This window comes from Marmota marmota, unplaced genomic scaffold, assembly GCF_001458135.2.
Source record: "Marmota marmota marmota unplaced genomic scaffold, marMar, whole genome shotgun sequence".
NCBI classification, from domain to species: domain Eukaryota; kingdom Metazoa; phylum Chordata; class Mammalia; order Rodentia; family Sciuridae; genus Marmota; species Marmota marmota.
In genome coordinates, this window is record NW_026000142.1 from 13,091,867 (window position 1) to 13,112,860 (window position 20,994).

Genomic DNA, 20,994 nt, shown 5'->3' on the forward strand with positions numbered 1-20,994 from the left:
TGAATATGCTTCTTAAATCCCCATTTTTAAAAAAAGTCAATGGTTGCCACTTTGCAGTAGGAATTAAGACTAATTCCTGTCTAAATTCTGCTGGTTGACTGGATGAATAAGAGCTGAATTTCTGGTGTGTCAAGACAATGAATGGAATGAATACCAAATGTCCTGACTTCTTAAGAAGAATATTTGTAAACTTAATATTTTCCATATTTTACAAATTCACTTAAATAGTTCTGAGCAAATTCAAATCTGTTATTTTTAAAAAGGTGATAGTAATTAAGACTAGATTAGATATATATTTGGTAAGGTATGGAAGTATGCATTAGAAGCACAAAGATAAAATTTATATGATCTTTTATTTTGAGGGACAGAGAAATTGAAATGAAATTACCCAAGTGTTACCCAAGGATAATATTACTTGAAGCAAATATCAAAAATATTACAAAAGGATGAAGATGTGAGATAGATCAAAGGATGTTTTAATTTTTATATATATGTATATGCTTAAATATGCTACAAATACTTAAATATGGATTCTTTTTATATTAAAATCTAGGTGTAAAATATTTTTATATGTACTATATTTACATATTTTTTTCTGCTTTATCATGTCCAATAAAGTTAAAGATATATTTTATCTTAATCTTTTGAATTAAGCCCACTCAGTTAGAGGAAATCAGTGGGGGATTATAAGTTTTTCTTTTCTGTTTTAATTGAGCACAGAGTTGGTATTTTATTCAATGTACATTGTATGATGTTAGTATTTCTAATTGACCACTTAGCATTGGGCAATTTGAAGGGCAGCGAGTTTAATTTTACAATTTTATTTAGAGTAGGGCTTGGTATATATTTTAAACCAACACAGAGAAACATCAGATGTGTAGTTCTAAAAGCTAGCTGAAGTGTTTGCCCTAGAAAAGTAAAGTCTCTGATGGGATAGGAGAAAAAAGTGATGTGCTGTTGTCTTTGTTTTTGTGGGGATTAAACCCAGGAGCACCCTGCCACTGAGCTATATTCCCAGCCATTTTTGAATTTTGACACAGGGTCTTTCTAGTTGCCCATGCTGGCCTTGAACTTGTGATCCTCCTGCCTAAGTCTCTCCTATAGCTGGGATAACAGGCATGTGCCACCACTCCCAGTTAGAATATATCTTTAATCAATTTCAATTAACCACTTCCCTTCTAAATTTAATATTCATGGTGGTAAAAATTCTAAGTGGTTTTAAACTGTTTTCCTTCCTGGCAACAAATTATAAAACAAAGAGCTGCTTTAAGCAGTGGAAATGTGTCTATATTAGAAATTATTGCCAGTATTGACATCTATATAATCAATGATTGAACTGCTACTATGTTTCACTATTATTGTGAAAACTTAGAAAGGTTCAGAGCTTTTAGAGTTCTTTCAAACCCTATTGGAAACAGAGAATTTTTTCCATTCAAAAATATCAAATGTATTTTAAGAGGGATTGGAAATTACTATTCATCATCTCTTAACAATGAAAGAAAAATTGGTGGTATATTGGATATATCATTTGGCTTGTTCAGTGTACAGTTTGTGTCTATAAATATCACTAGCTACTTAGATTACTCATATCCAAAAGCACTTTTAATTAGTACATTGACTTTTTGGATTTTTTTAAAAAGTGTTTTACATTCATGAAATCACATACTCAGGATGGATATGTTCTTATCCTTTTTCTCTGTCACTTTATGGTAAGCATTCAAAGCAGGTGGAAAGAACACCCAGTGGTAAAATTTCAGTGATAATTCATATCAGGCAAGACTATTGCTTTTGATTCCATTTCTATCTCGGAATAAAATTAGCTCAGAAACTTTCATTTGAAAATGGAGGTTTAAAACAATTTCTTCATGTAAGATGTGTATTTATGTTAACAATTGTGGTTTGTTGGATTATATCAATTATACATTGATCCAATAAATAACTGTGATCTCATTTTTTTTCTTATTAGAAAAAAATCTCACCTTATCATTTTCATGTACTTTGAAAGACTGAATTTTAGACCATGTAAGTATTCTAAATATCATATAAGGTATAATTGCAAACAGCAGTTGTCAGTTAGTAGGGTCATAGGCTAAATTGTACAGAGCTAAAATCTCCAAATTAGAATATGACTTATTTTCTTATTGATTACCTAAATGTATAAGATATACATAATGTAGTTAATAGGGCAATGTAGGTAGAAGAAATCTTATGAATATATACATATTAAACAGGATTGGGCTTTCCAAAAGCATATGAAAGGGCAGCATTAGAGTCAGAGGCATGAGAGTTTATTTCTTGTTTGTGGTAAAGGTGGAATTTGCTCTTGACTTTGAAGACAGTATTTAGATGTGGAGATATAGGAGGTGGAGGGGGGCATTTTGGGCAAAGTAAAAGCACTTTAGCAAAGTTCAGAGCTTGTAAACTCTGGACTATTTATTGAACCTGTGAGTTTGATTAGAAACCAGGTAAATACAAGGAAATAGCAAAAAGAAGGTCTTGAACAGGTAAGTGGAGACAAAGGAAAACAGATTTGAAAAGCAGATTAAGAACATTGGTGTTTATTCACCTGGCAATGGATAGCAATTTAATAACACAAATAGGTAATATTACTTAACACTTACTGAATTATTACCATCAGCTCCTATTCTAAGCATTTTACATGTATTATTTCACCTAATTCTCACAATGCTTATCATTATCCTCAGTATATTGATGAGAAAACTGAGATCCAGAGTTGTGTAGGCACTTGCCCCATGTTAAATGACTATGGCATGGTTGAAAACAGTTAGTCTTATTCTGGAGCAATGTTGTCCAATATAACTTTCTGTAATGATGGAAATCTTCTCTATTTCCGTGATCTGATAAGGCAGTACTAGCTCCATGTAGTTCTAAGGTCTTGTAAAGTGACAATGTAACTGAGAAAATGAATTTTAAAATTTTACATAATTTGCCCAATTTTAATTTAAATAGCTGCCCTTGACTAGTGGCTGGCTTACTCGATAGACTGCTCTGCATTGTGTGGTGCTTACCATTACAGTTTTGAGCAAAGAGAGAAGTTGTCATGATGATGCTCTTCAGCAATACTTTTCAAAGCATCCTCAATGGAACACTGATGCAAGAGATGGTCCACAAAAAATGTTTGACTTCCAAGTAAAAGAGAGGAAAACTACTTGGTACTTTTCCCTGTTGGAGACTCACATTTGCATTACACTAATGGCTCTGTAGGAAATAATCAATATTAAGTTTTTTAAATTTAGTTTTTCCCCAACTTATTTGGCTAGAGACTTTTATTCACTTGACACAGTGAACTAGTGTTTTACTTAGAACACTTTCAAGTAATACTGTTCTAAGATAATTAAAATGGTAACAGGAATTAGGAGATGATGCAGCAATGACAGCTCAGTGACTTCTTAACCCCTCGACTGATTACTAAATGCAGCTAGATGTGAATTCATCAGGATATTAATTTGGCATATGACAGTGAAAATGGAAAATATGTGTGTGTGTCCATCTCAAGTCTGAGGGATATATATATGAATTTAACAGAATTTTAAATATTATTAGCTGGGCAGATGGTTTGATGTTAAAAAATAAAGAATAAAAGAAAAAATATACATATTTGGAAAGGTATTTACTCGGGTTTGTATATTATTACGTTGAAGTGTTAGTAGAATTGGTATATTTAGCAGATATTCCATATAGATATCTACGTATGTATATATCTACACATACATAGCACAAAGTTTAAAATGTGGTTTGATTCTAGAAAGTAGAAGTAAACGTGTAGCCATAGGTAGAGACTTTGGTCATTCATATAGAAAAACTCAGTGAAACCCTGAGCATAAATAATGTTGCTAAGAGTAATTGGATGGATAGAGAAAATATGAGGAAAAAATATAAAATTGTACATTGAGTTTATATGTAAATTAATGTAGCTTATGAATTTTGATTGTGTGTGTACACATGCACATTCCATTTGAAGTATTCTGAGACATAAGAAATAACCATAATTTTAAAAGACCTTTCAATTTGAATTTCATATTAATTTATTTTTTATAATAATAAATTTCTACATCTAACTAACTCTTTTATTAAGAAAAAAAATACACATGGACCCTTACTGTATGTTATATATTATTTTAGGTGTTGTGGATATGTTTTTGAAACAAAAAAGCAACCTTTTTACCTTCATGGACATTATAGTCACTGAAGATTTTCTAGTCTTTTGTCTTATTAAAGTTAGCAACCTCCATTTCAAAATTTAAGCAGTAATATTTCATTGAGTATACAGTTTGTTATTATTTCTTGAAAATGATAAAAAAATTGTCATTTCACAATAAAGTTGAAAGATCATCCACAGTGGAAATGGAAAAATGGGAAAAAAAGGTGAAATGCATATATACATATATCTCCATTGAATTAAAAATATAAAGAAATGGGCTAAAGTTTAGGATATGGGACTGTAGAACTCATACCACTGATCTTTCTGATAGAAGTCATAAACATAAATAATTAGTTTTTTTTTTTAAGCCATTAAGCCCTTTGCATTGGAAAAATAGTTTCTTAAAGAAGTACAGACAATTAGGGACTGAGAATGTCACACCCTTGGTACATAATTATATCTTTCCATATAATATTATTAACATTTCTGTACGTGTCATATAAGAGTCTTTAAAAAGACAGGAATCCTTACTGTGTTCTATTAGGAATTTAATATCATGAGGCAACTTTTCCATGTCCTTCTAAGTTGAATTTATATTCTTGATACATACTAAATATAATATACATTTATAATTGATATATTTCTAGAATTTATATTTATAAACATGTTTTCAACACACTCATAAGATATAAAAATTTGTATATTTGTAAATTCTATGACTATATATTAAAGCTACAAAAATTCATGTTGTAAATTGAGGTATGTTACTAAAAAATAAAAAAGTAATAATTGTAGGTAGATGAAAAATTTAATCCTCCTTTACTTTATTTAATAAATAGTCTTACTTTGGAGGAAAATCGATAGGCTTATTTTATTCATCATTTTAGTAAATATGAACTACTTACTAAGAGACTTACTAGAGAGGTACATGGCTTAAGGACCATCTTACTTGCCAGGAGATGGCACTAATGCACTTTGTTCCTTAGTACAGAGAGCTAATCTATGAGCCAAATGTAACCTCAGCAATGCATTATGTAATACTCTGACTTAAGCGGTTTTTTTTGGTTCCACTTCACATATTTTAATTATTTATGTTGTATGTTAAGATTATCAGTTAACTCACTATATCTATATTAAAAACTCAATTGGTTTTCTTCTTGAATACAATATATGCTTTAAAAAAATACCTGTTTGATTTTGCAGTTTAAAAAATAGCCTAACCCTAAAAAAGGAAAAAAAAATTATGAATGAAAAATTCAGAGGTTACTAGGATTATAAATAAAAATTAACTATAAAAGATACCAATGGAGATCAAATCAACATAATTTAAGTGGAGCAAGGTGAAAACTGTGAATATTATTTCATTTATAATTTGTAATACTTATAGTGTTAATGGATATATTTTTCCTTCTTTAGAAATTTTGACATTTTACAACGAGTAGGTGAAGAAATAATCTTATTCAAGGATTCATTACTTAACACATTTATTTTAAATACTTGAAAAAAATGTACTCTAGCTTGTTGTTATGGGAAATAATATAGATATTTATTTGCTAAATCGCCATGAAAAATTGGATGCATATTTATGAATAGAACTGAAAGAAATGTTAGTGTGTTACATGCTCTGAGCCAAACATCTTGATGGCTTCGGGGATATAAAGAAGAAACAGTTAACTCCCTGCCCTCAAGTAGCTCAGAGTCCCCTATGTTCTTCCACTTCCTCCACAAAACTTAGTATAGTCAGTTTAAATATTTTCACCTATTCCAATGGATGTATGGTATCCCCTGATTTTAATTTGCACTTTCCTTGGGATGTATGATGTTGAGTGCCTTTTCATATGCTTATTATCTTATATGTGATCTCTTTGATGAGGAGACTACTCAACTTTTTCCCCCATCTTTTTTTTAATGTTTTTTTTTTTTTTATTTCTTACCAAGTTTTGAGAGTTTCTTTCTTTCTTTCTCTTTTTCTAAATGCATATCTTCAGTCAATATCTGTATGGGATTTATTACTTACAAATAATTTTTTTCCAATCTGATATCAATTCTCCCTGGAGTATGCTTAAAACAAGAAAAGGTTTTAATTTTCATGAAGTTCAGATTATTTTTTCTTTTCTATGATTTCTTTTTCTTTTCTTTTTTTCTTTTTTCTTTTTTTTTTTTTTTGTGTGTGTGTGATACCTAAGAAATCTTGGTCTAATGCAAAGAATAACAATTTTGCTGATATTTTCATCAAGAAATTATAGTTTTAAATTTAGTATTTAATATATGACATATTTTGAATTAGTTTTTTTTACTACTGGTATGGTTTGGGTTGAAGTTCATATTTTTTTGCATGGGTAACCAGTTGTTTCACATTTCTTGAAAAAATTCTTCTTCACTGAATTACCTTCACACATTTGTCAAAAAAAAAATGCCTATATATTTGTGGGACTATCTTTGTTCTGCTCTTTTCTGATGATCTATTTGCCTACGTCAACAAGGAGTAGGGAGGAAAAGGGAAGGTCCTGGGCATGAGATAGGTCAAATTGTTGTGCATGTGTGAATATGACAAAAAGAATCCTGCTATTATAACTGCAATGTACCAGTAAATAATAAAAAATACACTGTTTTGATTTATGCTTAGTGTAGTCTTCCAACTTTGTTCTTTTTCAAAGTTGTTTGTAATATTCTAATTCACTTGCATTTTTAAATTCAGTTTTACAATGAGCTTCTCAATTTCTGCCAAAGGAAAAACAAATAAACAAACCCTGATGGGACTTTGATTGTGATTGCACTGATGCCATAGATATATTCGGGGGAGAATGTACATCTTCATGTAAATCTTATGGTCTATGAACATAGCAGATTGCCTCTTTTATTTAGATTTTTCATTTCTATCATCAACATCTTTTAACTTTCAATATACAACTCTTACACATCTTTTGTTAGGTTTTTATATTTTCGTGCTATAATAGATGTTATCTTGTAACATTTTTATATTTTTGATTTTTTTTTTGCTAGTATATAGAAATACACTGAATTTGTCAACTCAAAAATAGCTTGAGACATTGTCTGACAGGCAAGGGAGACTTCCCTTAATACTGTTATAATAGGGAGGCCAGTACACATGCTGAGCTCACCTGCCCTGAAACAAAGGGCTAAAGAGACTTAAGAGTCAGACTTGGAGAACTATAGGCCACCTGTGTTTGCTAATTGGGCTTACATAAGGTAAAGTAAACTTTTTTCCCTCTATTTTCATAACAGAATATAGTTTTACAACTTGTTGTGAACTGGGAGAGATGATATCCTTGATAATTACAAAATGAATGACGCTCAGGTTCTTAAGTAAGACATTCCTGGATAATCAAACTAATAAGAGATTTGATTTTTTTTTCCACCTCAAAGAGGCAGATAAAGAATTTACAAGTATTTCTAAAGTAAATGCCCAAGAAAAGGGAGATCAAGGGGCTGTCTTGAGGAGATGGTTGTCTCAAGTTCTGTCAAGCTGAGGGGGAACTTTAAGGCCCTCTTGGCTCTTTATTGTATATTGATCTGGAATCCTGAAACATTGGTAAACTCGCTTATTACTTTTAGGAACTTTGTTTTGGGTAGAGTTTTTTAGTATAGACAACTGTGGCCTGTATGAAGATAGGCAGTTTTAATTTTTCCTGAATAAAGATGATGAATTTTCTTATTCCTACCAAAGAACCAGATTTTAGCTGTGTTCTTTACTGTTTGTTGTTTTTTTTCTGATATCTCTTTCACCTATTTCCTATCTGTTCTTTATTATTTTCTTTCCTCTGCTTACTTTGTATTTGTATTTCCTTTTAATGTGTCTTAAGGTAGAAAATAACATCATGATTTTGAAAATTTTTTCTCTTTTTTTGATACAGATATTTAATTCTATACATTTTCTTTAGTGGCTTCCCACAAAATTTTTAATATATTTTTTTGAATATTTTTCTTGTATATGTAGCAAGTTCCTAATTATGTTAATTGCATATTTAGAGTTTTTTGGCTTTTCTCTATAAACTTTATAATATCTATAATATCTCTCAATCACACATACACATACAATTTTTATATCACTGTCTTTATCATTATCTTTCTCATTTTCTTTAATTACTTGACCAGTAATTTTGGTACATTGTTAAATGAAGGAAAAGAAAATAGGAATCCTTTTCTTATTTTGGAATTTGTTAAAATGCTTCCAAAATCATGATTAACTGCTACAGGATTTTGGTAGGTAGACTTTGAGGCTGAGGGACAAAAAGACAGTCAATATAAACAATAAATAATTGGGTCCAATCAGGAAGATGGAGGTTGGTTGTAAAGGAAAGGAAATCAAATGCTGACATCCCCAAAATCCTTACACCTCTCCCCCAACCTGTTGCTAAAACAACCTGCCCCCCAGGAATTGTTTCTTCCTGCAGGGAGTTGTAGGAGTTGTTAATTAATGCTTCCTGGGCTGCTACCTTCCTGCCTGGACCACTCAATCATTTGGTCCACCTTTTGGTCAAGTACTCAGGATGGGGAGAGCTGAGAGGCAAGAGAGGGGGAAAGGAAGACATGAGAGCAAAGAAAATCTAAAATGTATGAAAGGTACAGGACACCCCCATTTCTTTGGATACTCAGCTCCGGGGCCCCTTCTCTGGAGGAAGTCTGTCTCTGTTCTATCCTTTAAATAAAACTTGCTTTCTATGCTTGCCTTGGCCTTTCTTGGGTGTTCAATCTTCACATCTGGGGAAACAGAACTCGGTCCTGATTGATTTTCGTCACCAGAAGTATCAGCTTTGTCAGTTAAGAGTATTCTTCTATTTTGAGTTGGCTAATTTTTTTTATGACTTGCTACTGAATTGTATATATATTGCTTATTTTTAACAATTATTATTGGGTATTATGCTTTAATCTGTTATTATGGCTTGCATTGGTAGAGTTTTTTAATATTGTCTCACCTTTTAATTCTTAGAAAATGGTCCATTTTATCAAGACATTTTATTTTTATACAGCATTTTAATTTGTTAGCTTTTTTTTAACTTTACACCTATATTCCTCTCTAAAGTTGAGCTATAATTTTAGAATCTATGGAGTTCTCGCTATATTTTCCTATCAAGAAAATAACCCATGTAATTGGGGAAGATTTTTTCTCTTATTCATTGAAATAGTTTGTATACAATATGTATCATATGTTCTTATGTTTGAAAATAAGAATTTCTGACTTGAGGTTTGTTGTAGAAAGATATTTTAAAATATTAACTGAAATAATTATGAAAGTCCTTATCATATTGTATTACTTATTGAGACATTTTTCTTCTTGAAATTGTCCCTTTCATCTTGGTTTTCAAAGAAATTAGCTTACTAATATAAAGGGCATTCTCTTAATTATTTTAAAGTATGGTAAATGTAATTAATCATTACTAGAGAAATATAGTAGCTTTATTTAATTTTGTTTTTAATTCCACTTCTAACTCCTTTTAAATATATTCTTTAACATTTGCTCATGATAAACTGTTAGTTTTGTTTGTTTAAAATTGTTTGTATTTTGTCGTTAAACTTGAATGATTACTTGAGTATAGAAAGATAGGGGTAGATAGTCCTCCCCACTGACCCATGGGGTAGCAAACGCCCAGGTCCTGGCCCACAGCCACCCCCTCAACTCAGATCCATGCCAAAACCAAGTCCCAGGCCTAGGACCACCCCTTGACCCATGTGAGATCCAAGACCAAGATTAGTCCCAGGACCACCCAGCCCACTGGCAAACCCATGCAGGAGCCCAGGCCTAACCAAACTCCATCTTGGGACACTGCAACCATCACCATAGCCCTACCTCACGTAGTAGTCTCCACTTTGGGACAAGGATAGGGCCTGGAAGAAGCTGCATCTCTGAGCAGGCAGCCCACCCTTTCAACCCCATCTCTGAAAGTGGTTGCATCTGTCTTGGGAAACCCCCACTGCTATCTTGAATTACCTCTGCTATTGCCACCACCACCACTACCACCTTTAGTTGCAGTAGCATTTATTGTGGGACACTTTTGTGGCCAGGGTATAGAAGTGCAAAACCAAGGTGAGGTACAGGTAATGATACCTCCAGCTCCAAATATGATACCGCCAGTTACCGGTGACAAGTTCTGCTCCCTCAAATGTTGGAGTTTGAACATTAGAGAAGCATGCCGAGGCAAATATATGTTATTCCTTTGTAAATAAAACCCATGGGGGTTTTAATAAACCCTATGGGGGTTTTATTTACAAAGGTGTAACATATAGTTCTCCTGGGAGGAAGAAGGAGGCCATATTTGGTATCCTGGTATCCCAAGAAGCAAGGTGTTCTGCCCTTTTTATATGTCCTAGGCTTCCTTTGTTCTTCTGCTCTCTTCGCCTTTTTTTTTCTCTTTCCTGAACATGTGAGTAGACCCAGGAATGCTAGGTGGCATAGCCAAAGGTGGAATACAGGTGGGCCGAGAAGAGGGCAGGATGGAGCAGCCCAGGACACATTAATTAACTAATTTATAGCTCCCTTTAGGGAGGGCGAATTCCTGGGACAGATACCTTAGCTACAGGTTGGAGCAGGAGCAGGTTCTTAATAAGGGTGGAGGAGAGGCTCTGAAGGAATTAGTATTTCAGTCCATCCAGAGATAGTCTCCAACTTCCATGACTCACTCAAAATTGGCCTCCTTGATTGGAGCTGACTCAATTTACCTATCTATACCGACTGCCTGTCTAATTCTGGCTTCGGTAATCTGCAGGGATACTATAAAATTATAGGGTAGAAATTGAATACCTCGGATCTGCACTACAAGAAAGGAAGACCCATTCAACAAAATATATAAAATACGTTCAACATCTATAGTAATTAGAGAAATGCAAATCAAAACTACTGTAGGATTTCACCCATCCCAGTCAGAATGGCAGTTATCAAGAATACAAACAACAATAAGTGTTGGTGAGGCTGTGGGGGGAAAGGCACACATATATTGCTGGTGGGACTACAAATTAGTGCAACCACTCTGGAAAGCAGTGCTGCAGTCCGGCTGCTGCAGCAAAATAACCGGGGGGTGACGAATAACTTGTGTACGTTGATACAGCAGGAGTAGGAGCCGTTTATTGCAGGACAGGAGCAGTATTTATACATTCCACACAGCTTATATAATTAGCATAAACTAGATACAGCAGTCAACCAATCAGGAATCTCCACACTTAATGGCTTGCTTTTGTTACTTCTCAAACCACTCCCTCTGGCATTTTGCCAGGCACCATCCAGACTTGTTTACGAACTCTAACATTCCCCTGGCAAAATGCCGTATGTTATTTTGACTTGTTTACAGACTCTAACAAAGCAGTATGAAGATTCCTTAGAAAACTTGGAATGGAACCACCATTCAATCCAGCTATCCCACTCCTTGGTCTCTACCCAAAGAACTATAGGTATGCTGACTATGGAAATAAACAGGGAGCAAACTCTGAGGGGGTTAGAGAGTAACTGGCACTATGATTCCTGCAATTGGAATGCCCAGCAGTTTCCCCCTGAGATTATTAAGGTAACTATGCAGGTGCACTATCTAATTTCTATAGAGTTGTCCTTAGGGAGAAGGGGCTCTGAATTTGTATTAACCTGTACCTTATCTTGGTCAGCTAGCACTCAGGGTTAAAGGAATACTAGTTAGAATTTAGTCATGGTGATGGGTAATATGTAACCTTTTTTTGTGTGTTAATAAATGCAGCATCAAAGAGGAGCAGCCACCTTTGTCTGCCTGCTTCTACATTGTGTGTGTGTGTATGTGTGTGTGTGTGTGTCTCTGTCTGTCTGTCCTTTGTTTGCCTCTTCACAGGTTTTCTCCTCAAGTATTCTTTACAAAGGACTTAAAATCAGCATATTATAGAAATGCAGGCACATCAATGTTTATAGCAGCTTAATTCACAATAGCTAACCTATGGAAGCAACCTAGATGCCCTTCAATAGATGAATGGATAAAGAAACTATGCTATATATACACAATGGGCTATCACTCAGTGTTGAAAGAGAATAAAATTATGGCATTTCCTTTGTAAACATGTTTTGATACATAAATGCATTGTACAAAGTTTAAATCAGGTTACACACAGCTATCTCCTAAAAGAATTTTTATTTTTTCATGGTAAAAACATGCAAAATCTTTTCTTTTAGCTTTTTGAAATAGATGGTACATAATCTGTTATCTATAGTCACCAAACCATACAACAGCACACCAGAACTTCTTGTTCTTCTCTATTTGTTACTCAGTACCTATTCCTCAATCTTTTGCTATCTCCTTCTCCCTTCTTCCTTTAGCCTCTGGTAAACACCTTTCCTCTCTGTTTCTATGAGATCAACTCTGTTAAGAGTCCACATACAAGTGAGATGACACAGTATTTTTCTTTCTGTGTCTGGTGGATTTGAATTAACATAATGATATCCAGTTCCATCCATGTTGTCACAAATCACAGGATTTTCCTGTTTTATAGCTGAATAGCATTCCGCTGTATATATGTGCCATAATTTCTTTATCCATGATGTACATGTAGGTTACTTCTACTTCTTGGCTATGATGAATAGTGTGGCAATGAATATGGGATTTCAGATAACTTAATTTATGGACAAAAATATATTTCTGTGTTCCCTTGCAAAGAATGCATACTTTGCTGCCAAATATTGGGTGAAATACTATATGATCACAAATTAGGTGAAATAGTTCTATTTTTTGTATTATTGATTTTCTACTTTTTCTATCAGTAATAAAGTAAAATCATTGAAATCTCTGACTATTTTGGTAGATTTTTCTGTCTCTCCTTGTTAGTTGATCAGTTTTGCTTCATATATGTTGAAGCTCTATTAGTAGGTGCATAAATATCTAGCAATATTATATCATTTTAATCACCTGTTTGTCATTAACAAATGGATTTCTTGATTTTAATGAAATCAATTTTGTCTAAATTTAATATAACCTCTCAAGATGTTAAAAAATTATTGTTAGCATAGTATATGTTTTCATATTTTTACCTTTAGACCTTTTTCATGTTATGCTTAAATTAAATTTGTCACCAGCAACATATAGTTGCATCTTATTTTTAATTCAGTCTTCAATCTGTATTTTAATTGTGGTTTATAATAATATAAATAAATAAATTTATAAATTATAAATTTATTAAAAATATAAATAAAATAATATGATATAAAATAATAACATTTTGACCAATTAAAATTAATATGATTATAGATGAGATCAGTTTTATTAAGGAGTGTATTACATTGGAGGTCTAGATCTGTAGGTTTCCTTTCTTTTATCCCTGTGTAGGTTGGATATAGTTGGTCTGTCACCTGGTTAAATATTAATTTTTGTGTCCCTTTTCATAGAGTTGTAAGGGGACAAATAGATGAGGATAGTGGGAAAACAAGATTAAGAGAATAATTGTATAAAATAAGCCTACTGTACTTACTCCCCAGTGCTTTTTTTTTTTTGCCAAAAGGCAATCTGTCTGCAGCCCCACCTTGCCTGACAGAACAGAAAATGACACATTCCTCAACAAATTGATGCTGGGGGCAGAAGTCCTGCAGTGGAGGTAAAGAATGATGGGAATTGAGAAGATGAGGGCTTGTTATCATAAAAAAGACAATGAGTTGCTCACAGCTAATCTCTGGATTTCACTTCCCCATTCAACTGGTTGCTACCACCTCCACTTCCCAACACCAAAGATGACCTCCTACCTTTAGGCTAGTACATGGGAAAGAAAGAAAAGGTAGGAGGGATTCTGGGGGTCAATAAGAAAGCAAGAAACATCCCCCTTCTACAGATACCCAGCCTTGGGTCTCCTTCTCTCCTGAGAGGTCTATCTCTATCCCTCTCTCAAGTACAACTTGCTTTCTGTGCTTGCCTCAGTACTTCTCTAGTGTTTAATCTTCAACATAAGGAGAAAAAAGACCTGGTCCTGATTTCCAAGACCAGTATCAAAGTGATCATTTGATTTACCATTCAAACAAGTACACTTTTTGCTCTTTTGAGAGTGAAGGTGTATAATAAACAATATTGGGGGGGGGTAATAGTTATAACATGAAAAATCCTTAGAAAACAAAGTCAAACACATTTTAATATTTTTTACATATAATATTTCTTTGTTTGCCTATTTGATCAGACCTCTTGAGTGAACCTGAAGTTAAAAAGGCAGACTGATCAGTATATACTTATCATCTCATATTTTTTGATACTAGAGTCAAAATATTGTGTTATATGAAACAATTTATAATGCACAATTAAGACACTTTTATCTTTATCATTGAATGTTTGTCAAGAGTCATTGTAGAATACCTTAGAAGATACAGATGGATGTTTGTTTATCCAACGTTATCCAGTAAAGTTATAGAATTTTTGTAAACTCTTAAAAATATATTTCAACTAAAAAATCAATCCAGTCTTTGAATTAATAAAAGAGTGTCTCATTCTATGAATTTCTGTGTAAAAATTACTTTAGCATTACTAAATATTTCTAAAGGATTTTACACATAAGTGTAGAAAGATATACATATATAGATGAGTAAAAGAAGAATAAATATGTATTTTGAAGCCTGTGACAGTCTCAATTATTTTCTTGGATACATAGTTATCTGAAGATAACTGACTAAATAAGTATAACATTTTTGTTCATTCATTTTACTTTCATGGTGTTCTCATAAAACTGATCTACTATACAAATAAGATTCAGAACATTCTATAAAAACATTAATTAAATCTGACCATTTATCTGTAGTTAACATCTTTTTTACTTAAAATATTTCCTGATTATATTTTTTTCATAATTTTTCTTTTCATAAACCTCAAAAGATTAAATTTCACAATTGTAACAAGTGTATTATTCTTACATCTGTTTAAAAATTTTCTTTTTAAACACTGAAAATTAAACAGTGATTTCTGATTATCTTTATTTTTCCTGTATGTATCATTTCATTGAGGATTAAGTTAACAATGACAAATTACTTATAAAAAAAGGACTTTGTTGAAATTAGTGCAAGCTGTATATGAATACAGCTGCCAGAGTACAAAGCTTAATCAGTATATTAATCAGTATATAGAATTTGCAAATTGTATTCATGAATGCAAAAGCATTAATGACAAGTGGAATTTTTGAAAAGCAATTTTTTCATTGTTAAAAGGAATCCTTAACTATTATTCAAATTCCTACAGGCATAACTTTGATATTTCTCAAGTTGGTTAAAATGCAATTTTACTTTTATGTTCTATTATATGTTTTTGAAATGGACTCCTAGTTCTGGGAACTATGATATGGAGCTACTTTATTTCAGGGTGTCTTATTCTCTGCATGGAGTGTTCCCTGCCTATCCCTCTTCTATCCTCACTCTTTACCTAGCTTACTCTTTGTTTATCAGATACTAACTTGAACTTGTATTCAAGAATGCCCAAAGAATATCTTCCATGATTCCTTAAATAACTCTTAAGTAACTTAGGTGTCCCTGTTATCTATTCCCATTGTGACACTGCGGTTCAAGTAACTCATTATTTAATTATTGTGTGCTTTGGTGGTTATGATGTAAATGGTGACAGTGAGAAGTGTGTCTTGCCTCTGAGTCCTAGCACCTAACATATAGTTAGACACAGGGTAACTCCTCGACTACTATAAATTGATTTTGATCATTTATGACTAGAGAGAGGAAGGTAAGTGATTGAAGAGAGGTGTTTATGCTCTACAGAAAAGCATGATTAGTCAGCAGTGTCTAAAATGCCCTCAGTACATGATGTAAGAGACATGAAAGCATTTATTAAAGTTGATTATTACTTAAATAGTTTTGTATTCATAAATGTTCATTTGCAACTGAATTGACATTCAGATACTTTAGTGAGGTTTATTTGTTTTATTTGTTAGGACCTGGAGCTTATGGGTTTGAAGCTGGACATCCTTCCTCTAATGTCAGTATGTGTGGGAGTGGTGATGGTAGAAGGAACTGTTTCAAACTATTAAGACTAAACAACTTCACCTTGTATTATATAATGTACTGATATTCATCAAAAAGAGTTAGCATGTCTTAGAACAAGTGAATGTGGAGTGTAACTTTACTGATCAACCAAGTTAGCAAACATTTATTGGTACCTGAGGTCACTGAGAAGATAACTTCCAGAGGAAAGCAGTGTGTCTTACAGTAAATAATTATTGAACCTATTGAGACAATGATTGCCATTTTATATGTGAAGTCTACCTACTAGTGAATCTGCCTTCTACTTTTCATTTGAATTAAATATTATCTCCTCATTCTGTCATTTAAAAAATCAGTAACTTATAGCAATTTACATAATTTCATGATATAATTTTCAGTACTGAATATTTCAGATGCAGATTCTTGGCTTACTCAAGTCATCTGTTTAAATTTGCTATCATTCAAGGATAAGTTTTATTTTTTAATTTTTTTAGATGAAGCTGAATTTATATCAATCAATGGACAACTTGTTTTGAAAAATTTTCTCAGAATCCATAGAATAAGAAGGCATATAGGTGGCATAAACCCCAATAAATAATTTTTCACTGATTTTAATAAAAATATTTGAAATGTTGCCAGTTGCTTCAACTATGTATTTCTTAAATTAGTTACGTGGAGATTGATTGAAAAATCTAGATTTTTTTTTTCAATCTAGCCATTTACTACTTATTATAGACTGTAATACTCGTTTATTCTGTTTAAGCTTTGTATTACTTCTAGTTTTATAATACCATTTTGTACTGTTCTATAAACACTACAATTAACCTTTGAACAATGTGAGGGTTAGGGGTTGGAATATTCATATAAAAATTTTGAGTGCCCAAAACGTACCTATCAGAATCCATATTGATAATATAGTTGATTAACACATATTTTGTAGGTTATAGGTGTTTACAGTGAAAAATTCGCAACAACTTTGAGAGATCACTTTTTATTACAATATGAAATTTACTGGAGATAAGAACTGCTCAGGAAGAATTGTTTAGAGTCACAGACAGTTTAGGGACATGATGGGTTATGTGGATACTACAACTCTCGAGCTCACTGCAATAGCAACAGGGAGTGCCTATAATATTATTACAAAAGTGAGTTATTAATGACTTAATTTTATGCAATAATTATTGAATTTTGTATCTTTTCATGTGTTTATATTTCTCTCTACTGAGATGGAGCCAGGGACAATCTCTATATGCTTAAATATTGACAAATTTTGAATTTTTCATAATAGATTTATGTTTTATGTTTTATGGTAGTAAATAATAGGTTATTATCTACATATTTTATGCATTTATGCCATACCTACCTTTTTTTGGGGGGGAGGGGGAGGACCAGGAGTGAACTCAGGGGTACTCAACCACTGAGCCATATCCCCAACCCTATTTTGTATTTTGATTTAAAGACATGTTCTCACTGAATTGTTTAGAACCTCACAGTTGCTGAGGCTGGCTTTCAAATATCGATTCTCCTGTCTCATCCTCCAAGCTGGGATTACAGGCGTGTACCACCATGCCTGGCCCATACCTACCTTTCTGAATACTTTTAGGTGATATGTTTTTTTTTTTTTTTTTTTTTAATTCCTTAAAGTACTTCAAATATTTTTTAAAAAAAGAAAAAAAATCACATATAATCAAATCTGTAGTTCAAACCTGTGTTGTTTCAATGGTCAATTATATGCTATAAAATATGTAAATTATCATACAATTTAAATGTGAATTAAAATCTTTAAGTTACAAAGAAAAATTACTATGCCAGTAACTTGATGAAAACTTTTCTATGCTGAAATTTCAAATTAGTGTATTTTTAAGACAATCTCCAGAAATAAAAATTGTGCATTCATTGACTCAAAAATTTTAATGTTATTCAGAGTGCCAGACCAAGCCAAGTCAAACGGGGAAAGAGGTCAACTCAATTGAATTTTAACCCCATTAAAGCAAGTATTTTGACTTTCAGTGATTACAAAATACTAAGTAATAGTTTTTCTACTTACATGTTTTTGTCAAACTGCTAGTGAAAATAGCCACTTCAATCTATTTATTTCTGTTACAAAATTGAACAGATCAGGAAAAAAGTATTGAACAAATAAGATAATCAAGTGATTAATTTAATTTAACTATTATCTAATGCTGTTTACAAAAAAGTTTGTCATCCTCCCCAGTATTTGGGATTATAGTTACCACCACGCCTGCCTAACTATCCCATCAATTCTTTCTATTCATTTACTTTCTTTTTATTTTTTGGGGGGTTGGGTACTGGGACTTTAGCCCAGGGGCAATTTGCCACTGAGCTACAAACCTAGCACTTATTATTTTTTTTATTTTAAGACAGTGTCTCACCAAGTTACTCAAGTTACTCAAGGTCTTGCTAAATTGTGGAGACTGGCCTTGAACTTGTGATCCTCCTGCCTCAGCCTCCAGAGGCACTGGGATTATAGATATGAACCACAATGTCCAGTTTCCTTTTAATTCTTAATACTATCTCTAGACTTGTAGTTTTGAGACTCATATCTGATCATGTAAGCATTCAATTCTCCTTACTATCAGGGTAGAAATATTCAGGCTTTAAAAAGGTCTTTAATAGTCTCTTAAATATTTTTGGCAATGCATCTTTTAAATGAATTCATTAGGATCTTATCAATATGTCATAGAGGTAAAAAATTACTAATTGCTAGGAAACATGGCCTCCTTAATTTCTTTTTCTATGTTTTTCATAGAAATATTGAAAATATATATAGAAATCAAAGAAATATTTTATTTTCATTTTGTTGGCAATATCACTCATTTGAGGCTGCATAGAGTCCTAGAGTTATATACCAAAAATTACATGATGATCTACTATCCAATACAGATTTTAAATGCTCTACCATGTGACAACTAATTTAGATTTACTTTTACTATTATTGAGAACAAAGAAATGGAAAGCATATGATTTGTTCCCAGTTTTATATGCAAATATTAAAATTACTTTCTCAACATTGAAAAAATTTTATCAATTATCACCTTTGTTCCATTCAGGGAAAATTTTACTCCCTAAGGCAATGCATTGTTTTAAGATCTAGGTAGATATATTTTTTAAAAAGTTTAAGTAAACCACTATGGACTTTAGTTTCTTCTGAAATCAGTTTTTAGAAGAGTATAAATGGATATTGCTATTTTGCCTGTGCACCCTTGGAAAATATTTGTAGGGTACATATTAGCTGGTGAGACTAATGGTGAGTCTGGAGAATCAAGTCACAACATTTTTGTTTGTATGTGGTGCTGAGGATCAAACCCGGGCCGCACACATGCCAGGCGAGGGTGCTACCACTTGAGCCACATCCCCAGCCCCAAGTCAAAATTTTTTTATCTTGGCTTAGATCCTTCCTGATTGTGGCACAGTCTCCTCTAGCACAGCTCACCCCAGATGCTCAGGGATGAAATCTCACTCACCTTGCTAATTCCTGCATACAAAAAGCATTGTTCAGTCTCTGTGGCCTGGTTAATGTTGTCCCCGTCTTCAATTAAAGTCACCACTTATCCTTCAAGATCCTGCCAAATTCTTCTTTCACAATGTGGCCTCCCTTGAGTTTAGGGAGCTGAATTTCTCACACCTGTGTGCTCATGATGATCACATGATACTTCCTTCTCCTGTTGCATTGATATTGTTTGTTAAAATTTTTATTAGTCTGCCTTATTTGAGAAGTTCTAGGATGTGCCCTACTTATTTTTCTATCTCCATTATTCAAATTTGAGGTATTCAATCAATATTTGATTAATGAATAATTTAACTAAGGTAAATATTTAAATACTCATTAGAAATATTATATATTCCTAATGCTATATAAATTTTATTTTATAAACTCTCAGTGTTTCACTTTATAACTTATTTCATTGTTTTATTATTTCCATAATTTCTCTATATTATAAAAAGTTATGTTTAATATGAATTGTGGGCTTCATTTTAAAATACTTACCACATATTATAGTATTTTACCTTGGTACATTTGTTTTTTTATTTTTTATTTGGGTTATAAAATACAGTAGAATCCAAGCTTATGAGTAGGCATTGTTCCAAGTGTTCATTTTTAAGTCAATTGTTTTGATTTTAGTATTTTGGTTCCCAAAGAAATAAGGCCATAAATGGCAATTAAATTGCAAATCAGTCAAGCAGACCCTGTTTAACCTATAATAACCTGAAATGTAGTATAATGGTACTATTCAATTTTATTTAAAGTAAAATCATAACACTGGGAAGAAGGACGATTATTCATTTTCTCTAATGAACTGCATTCTGATTTATTGAATTTCAGAAACACCTTTGTAGGGCTATTGAAGTTTATTTATATTGGTTGGGGAAAGCATAAAGAGAAAGGGGAAGGAAATGTGGTTTACTTGTTGCATCTCAAAATCTGCCCATGGAATAGCAGCAGTGTTATCACCCAGGAGCTCTTTGGGGAGAATCTCAGGCTCATCCTGGACCCACTGAGTCACAATCTGCATTTTAATCAGATGCCCATGTGATGGGCGTGCACTGTGATTGGGATGCCCATGTGATTGGGATGCTCTGGGGAGCAATTTTTTAAAGTCTATATTTGAAGAGGGACAACATTGCTGTCTAACATCTCTTTAATAGCAAGAACTACTTGACTGCTAGAGTCTGTAAACAAGTCAAGATGGCGCCTGGCATTTTGCAGAGGGAGTGGTTTGTGAAGTAATGCCAACCAGCCATTAAGTGTGGAGATTCCTGATTGGTTGACTGCTGTATCTAGTTTATGTTAATTAGATAAGCTGTGAGGAATGTATAAATACCTCTGTTGTCCTACAATAAATGGCTCCCACTCCTGCTGTATCAATCTACACAAGTTGTTTGTCACCCCCCC